The sequence below is a fragment of the Callorhinus ursinus genome, unplaced genomic scaffold, assembly GCF_003265705.2.
Source record: "Callorhinus ursinus isolate GAN/ISIS: 27379988/994484 unplaced genomic scaffold, GSC_fseal_2.0 scaffold6, whole genome shotgun sequence".
Taxonomy (NCBI): domain Eukaryota; kingdom Metazoa; phylum Chordata; class Mammalia; order Carnivora; family Otariidae; genus Callorhinus; species Callorhinus ursinus.
The window spans coordinates 71,008,934-71,014,823 of record NW_027397068.1 but is presented as its reverse complement, the minus strand read 5'-3'; positions in this window follow the sequence as shown (position 1 = coordinate 71,014,823).

Genomic DNA, 5,890 nt, shown 5'->3' with positions numbered 1-5,890 from the left:
ATATGTTTTGTAAATATTTTCTCCCAGTCTGTATCTTGCTTTTTCATACTTTTTTTTTTGCCTTTTTCTATTTCTTCTTTTTTTTCGAAGATTTATTCATTATTTGAGAGAGAGAACGTGTGTGTGAGTGGGGGGAGGGGCAAAGGAAAAGGGAGAGAGAAATCCTCAAGCAGACTCCCCTTTGAGCCTGATGCAGGGCTAGATACCAGGACTCTGAGATCATTACTTGAGCCAAAATCAAGAATTGGACACTTAACCAATTGAGCCACCCAGGGGCCCTTCATTTTCATTTTTAATGTTATTTTTCAGAGACCAAAACATTTTAGTTTCAAAGTCCAACTTACCTTTTTCTTTTATAGTTTGTGTCCCATCTAAAAAAAATCTTTGCCTACCACAAGAGCACGAAGATTCTCTCATTTGTTTTCTGACTTTAGCTCTTATATGTAGATCCACGATCCATTTTGAGCTAACTTTTATGTATGGTATGAGACAAAGGTTGAGGTTCAAATTTCTTGTCAGGACAACCAGTGATTCAGGCCCCATTGGCAGAAGGGGCTTTCTCTCCTCCAGGGAATTGCCTTGGCAACTTTGTTGCAAATCAATTGAGCAAAGAATGTTAGGGCAATTCCTGGGCTGTCTATTCCGCGCTGTACATTGTCTTGTATATTGTCAGTGAATGTAAAGTTTTGAAATCAGGTAAGGTAAGCCCTTTAATTTTCTTCTTTTTTAAAAACTGTCTTGTCTATTCTAAGTTCTTCTCATTTTCAGATAAATTTGAGAATCATTTGTAGTTGGGTTCTATGAAAAACAATTCTGGGATTGTGATTGTGATTGTTTAAATCTATGGACCAATCCAATAAGATAGAATTGCCATCTCAACCTTAAATCTGCCAACACAAGAATGATTAATCTTTCCATGTATTCAGGTTCTCTTTAATTTCTCTCAGAAGTGCTTTATAATGTTCAGTGTTTAGGTGTTACATGTTGTCTTTTAAGTTCATTCCAACGTTTTGTGATGCTATTGCGAATAAGCATTTTAAATTTTATCTGTTTCAATTATTCATTCATATAGAAATACAAATGATTTTTTTGACTGGCTTTATATCTTACAACCTTGCTAAATTCACATATTAGTTCTAGAATACTTTAAAAGATTCCTCAACATTTTCTATATTAGACAATGATGTCCACGAGAAAAAGGCAGTTTTATTTATTCCTTTCTAACCTATATGTCTTTTTTTTTTCTCTTACATTATCATACTGTGTAGGCCCTTCAGAACAATGATGACTAGAAATGATGAGTGTAGATGTACGTGCCTTGCTCACAATCCTGGATAGAAAGCTTTCATTTTTCACCATAAGTATGATGTTAGCCAGAATTTTTTCACAAATGCTCTTTATTGGGTTGCCTGGGTGGCTCAGTCATTAAGTGTCTGCCTTCGGCTCAGGTCATGATCCCAGGGTCCTGGGATCCAGCCCCGCATCGGGCTCCCTGCTCAGCAGGAAGCCTGCTTCTCCCTCTCCCACTCCCACTCCCCCTGCTTGTGTTTCCTCTCTCGCTGTCTCTCTCTGTCAAATAAATAAAAATCTTAAAAAAACAAAAATAAAAAAAGCAAATGCTCTTTATCAGGTTGAGGAAGTTCCCTTCTATTTCTCATTTACTGAAAATTGATTTTTTTAATCATAAATAGGTATTAAATTATACCAAATGTGGTTTTTTTGCATCTACTGATATGATCACATTTTTAGTTTTTCAGTCTATTGATATAGTGAATTACACTATATATTTTTTTAAAGATTTTTATTTATTTATTTGAGAGAGAGAGAGAATGAGAGAGAGAGAGTGAGAGAGCATGAGAGGGGGGAGGATCAGAGGGAGAAGCAGACTCCCTGCCGAACGGGGAGTCTGATGCGGGACTCGATCCCGGGACTCCAGGATCATGACCTGAGCCGAAGGCAGTGGCTTAACCGACTGAGCCACCCAGGCGCCCCACTAATTTTTAAAATGCGAAACCAAACTTGTATTTGTGGAATGCAAGTGGAGATAAACCCCACTTCATTAGGAATATGTTATTCTTTTTAGACATTGCTGGATTCAATGTGATCACGTTTTGTGAAGATTTCTTTGCATCTTTAATCATAACTAGTATAGATCTTTCCATGGAGTGTTGTTGACTGGCTTTAAGAGCAGGGTGGTACTAACCTCATAGGATGAGTTAGGAAGTGTTCCCTCCACCTTTACTTTCTTGAAGACTTTATGTAGACCTGGTATTGTTTCCTCTTTAAAGTTTTGATAGAATTCATTGTAAAGTCAAAGATGTAAGCCTGAGATTTTCATTGTGGGAAAATTAAAAATTACAAATTCAATTTTTTAGTTGATACAGATTTATTTATATTTTCTTTTTTCCTTGAGTTAGTTTTGGTAATATGCATCTTTAAAGGAATTTTTCCACTTCATCTAAATTATCAAATTAAATTGTTAATAATATTCCCATATTATTGTTTTTGAAAGAGTTGTAAAAAAACCATTTATTTATTTATTTGAGAGAGAGAGCTCACGAGTGGGAGGGAGGGGCAGAGGGAGAGAATCTTCAAGCAGACTCCTAGCTCAGTGCGGAGCCAGTCACGGAACTCAATCCCATAACCTATGAGATCATGGCCTGAGCCAAAACTAAGATTTGGATGGGGAAGCCATGCATACTGCAAGCATGCCAGAACCAGAAAGAATAATTCTGCCTTTCTACAATGTTTGCCAAGTGCTCACAAAGCTTAACATCAAGCCATCTGACAAAGGAAAAATAAGACTTAAATATTACTTAAATCTATAAAGGGCCCAGATCCATTTTCACAGAACTGGCAAAAAGTATGAATTTAGAGCCAAGAGGCCATAAATCAGTAGGCAGCACAGGGTGCTTTGTTAAGCAGCAAAAGCTAACATATATGTTAGACCTTCTTGGTTTATCTTCCAAGGGTCTTTTCTCTTTTTCCAAAACTTTCTCTGTGTTGCAGTCTGGGAAATTTCTTCAAGATACAAGACTTTTTTTTTCAGCTCTGTCCAACATCTGTTGTTAATCTACCCACTGGATTTTAAATTTCAAAAATGAATTTTTTTTCATTTCTAAGGAGCTATTTGGATCTTGTCACACAGTCCTATTTTTTCATGATGATTTCTACATCTTTTAAAATACAATTTTAAAACCCTTATTTTATCATGTCTTTCCAATTCTGCTTTTATCTCAGGTTCTTGCTAGTCTTTCTGTTTCGTGTGTTTCTGGTGAGTTTTTTCTTGTGGTTTATAATTTTTGTTTGTGAGCTTATTTCTTTAGGATTTTTTTTTTCCCCCCTGAGAAAGACACTTGTATTTTCAACTAAGAAAATATCCCTGGAGAATAGTTTATATTTTCTTCTCCTAGGCAACTAGAAGTTTCACCAGCCTGAGACTAATTTTCATGCTAAAAGTTTAGCTTGGAAATTCCCCCATAATGAGGGTACTGTAAATTTCAACTCCACACCCCTACATGGTGCAGGTTTGGAACCTCAGTATTTCATAGGAGGTGTTTTTCCAGGACCCTGGGCAGAGTTCACTTTATTGTTTCTTTCTTGGGAAACTAGGGAGAGTTTTTTAGCCCCTTTTTAATGAAAGGACAGCTCATTCAGTGTTTCAGTTTGTTTAAGGATCTTCTTCGAGCTCCTTGCTTCCTGTGGGCCCAAGAACACATTTCCTGCCCTTGCATGAGTGTTAAAATCCCATTCCTAGGCTTTGGGGCCCACATCCAGATCTAATTCCTGCCCTCACCCCATATCTGAGGCATCTAGTTGTAAGTTTGCGACTCACTCTGACACCTGGAGCTTTTGAGCTCGTCTACGCATTCAAAATAATTCCTGCTATCTTTTATCTAATGTTTCTCTGTGGTTGTGAGAACGTTATAAGTTTGGCAGTCAGGGTTGCATTAATCCGTATGCCATATTTCTAGAACCTGAGTTTTAGATCTTTCATCATTCTAGAATTTACAGCTGAAGATTTTAAAGAGGAGAGGGACACAATCAAATTTGTTTCACAATGATCACGCTGGTAGATCTAAGAGTGAATTTTAGAAGAAAGTGATTCATGACTGGAGGATCAGTTAGAACACTGTTGCAACAGCCCAGATTGAAAGATGATGAGGTAGTGAAGAGTCTCCCTTCCCCCACCTTGCTCAAGGACAATCCTTGTCCTTTAAGAAGGGAAGATTGTGAACTTGCATGGTCGAGGGAGGATTCAAGGAGGAGGTGACCCCTGTTTTCATCTTTGAAAAAGGGAGAGGAATTATTTGGATGGTGAGAAGAGTTCTTTTAGGGTGGACAGGCCCAGGATGAAGCCAAGAAAGGAAAGTGGTAGGAATGCACATGGCTTATAGTAAAGGACTGTGGTGTAGAACAGCATGACCAGAGTGGAGGGCCAAAAAGGGGAGCCATGGGAGGTAGTTGGAACGACCACTGAAACCTGATTGGGAAGCTGTTTAATCCCCCACAGATATTCTCATTGTGGGTGATTACTAATATTTTGGGAAACACAGTCCTGGGTTTTGCCAGTGCAGAAGCCACACAGGGTATTTTGGTTAGATTGACATACGAAGGAAGTTGGATCCAAAAACGTAGTTGTCCCAATTTTCAGATCATCTACACGTTCTGTTGCCGTGAGAATCTAAGTTTAAATTTCAGAAAGAAAATAAATGTTTGGCAATTGATTTAAATCATCCACTTCCAACTATATCCAAACAAACAAAGTATTGGTTTGGTTGCTACCCACTGCCATTTTCCACTTGATTTTAAGATTATTTAGTAGAGAGCAGGACACAGATGGGTGTTTGATTTGCTTTATGTTTTTTAAAAAAATGAGATGGGTGGGTGTTTCGAGAGAAACTTTAGGATGTTTTCTTTTTCCCACTCAAAGTGGCATAGCCAAAATTATATGCATGGAGTAATGTCCCACAAATGTGCTCCTTCCACAATTATCAAATATTTTGGAGAGTTTGAGCAACGACTCCATCTGTTAAAGATAAGTCACTCAGTAACCTCTGGCTTATGCAGAAATCAGAATGGAAATAAGGAGACAGAAAAAAGCTTAGGTGATGGATTTACCATAGTGCGAGAAAAAGAAGCCAAGAGAAAGAGATGCTTTTAATTTTTTGTTCTTTTTAAAATGATGAGTAGTTACAGAGTGGCTCACTTCTAGGCCAGCATTGTTTTGGCCATTTATCTTTCTTAATAGACTGGTGAGCGAGATAAACACATTTTTATTAATTTTTTTTTTGGTGTGTGGAGTTCCAATAAAACGTTCAAACAACAGTTTTTGACTCACAGGCTCCCAGCAGGAAGGGTGCCTATTACTGTGGCAGGCACTTAATAGTCCTACCCGGCTACCAAGCCCATGGCCAGGAAGAACGGATGTATGTGCTAAACCGTAACAGATGGGCTTTTTCTGACACATCTGGGTGCATTCAGTGCCTGACATGGTGCCAGACAGACGGGAGACACTCAATGAAACTTCGCTGAGTGACTGAGTATGTGTGTAAATGAACACAAGATAGGGTTCCATACGTATATATTTAGATAATAGGTTATATACAACAGGGGCTATAAACTGAGTGAACATTTTATCCAGAAAGCGAATCTAAGTGGGGTGACTCTAAGCTTCATTTTACCTCCTCAGGTGGGAAAAGTAAATTTTTAAAAAATTTCGTACTTTCCACCTTTTTATTGGCATCAGTGTGTTCTGTTCTCATTTGTGGTGGGACACAATGCAGCCTAGCACCTCTATCTGTCTCAAAACATCAGAAAATTCTGTCGAGAGTCCCCTACATCTGGCAAATTGGAACAGGTGCTGCCTGTCTCCATATTCTGAGGATGG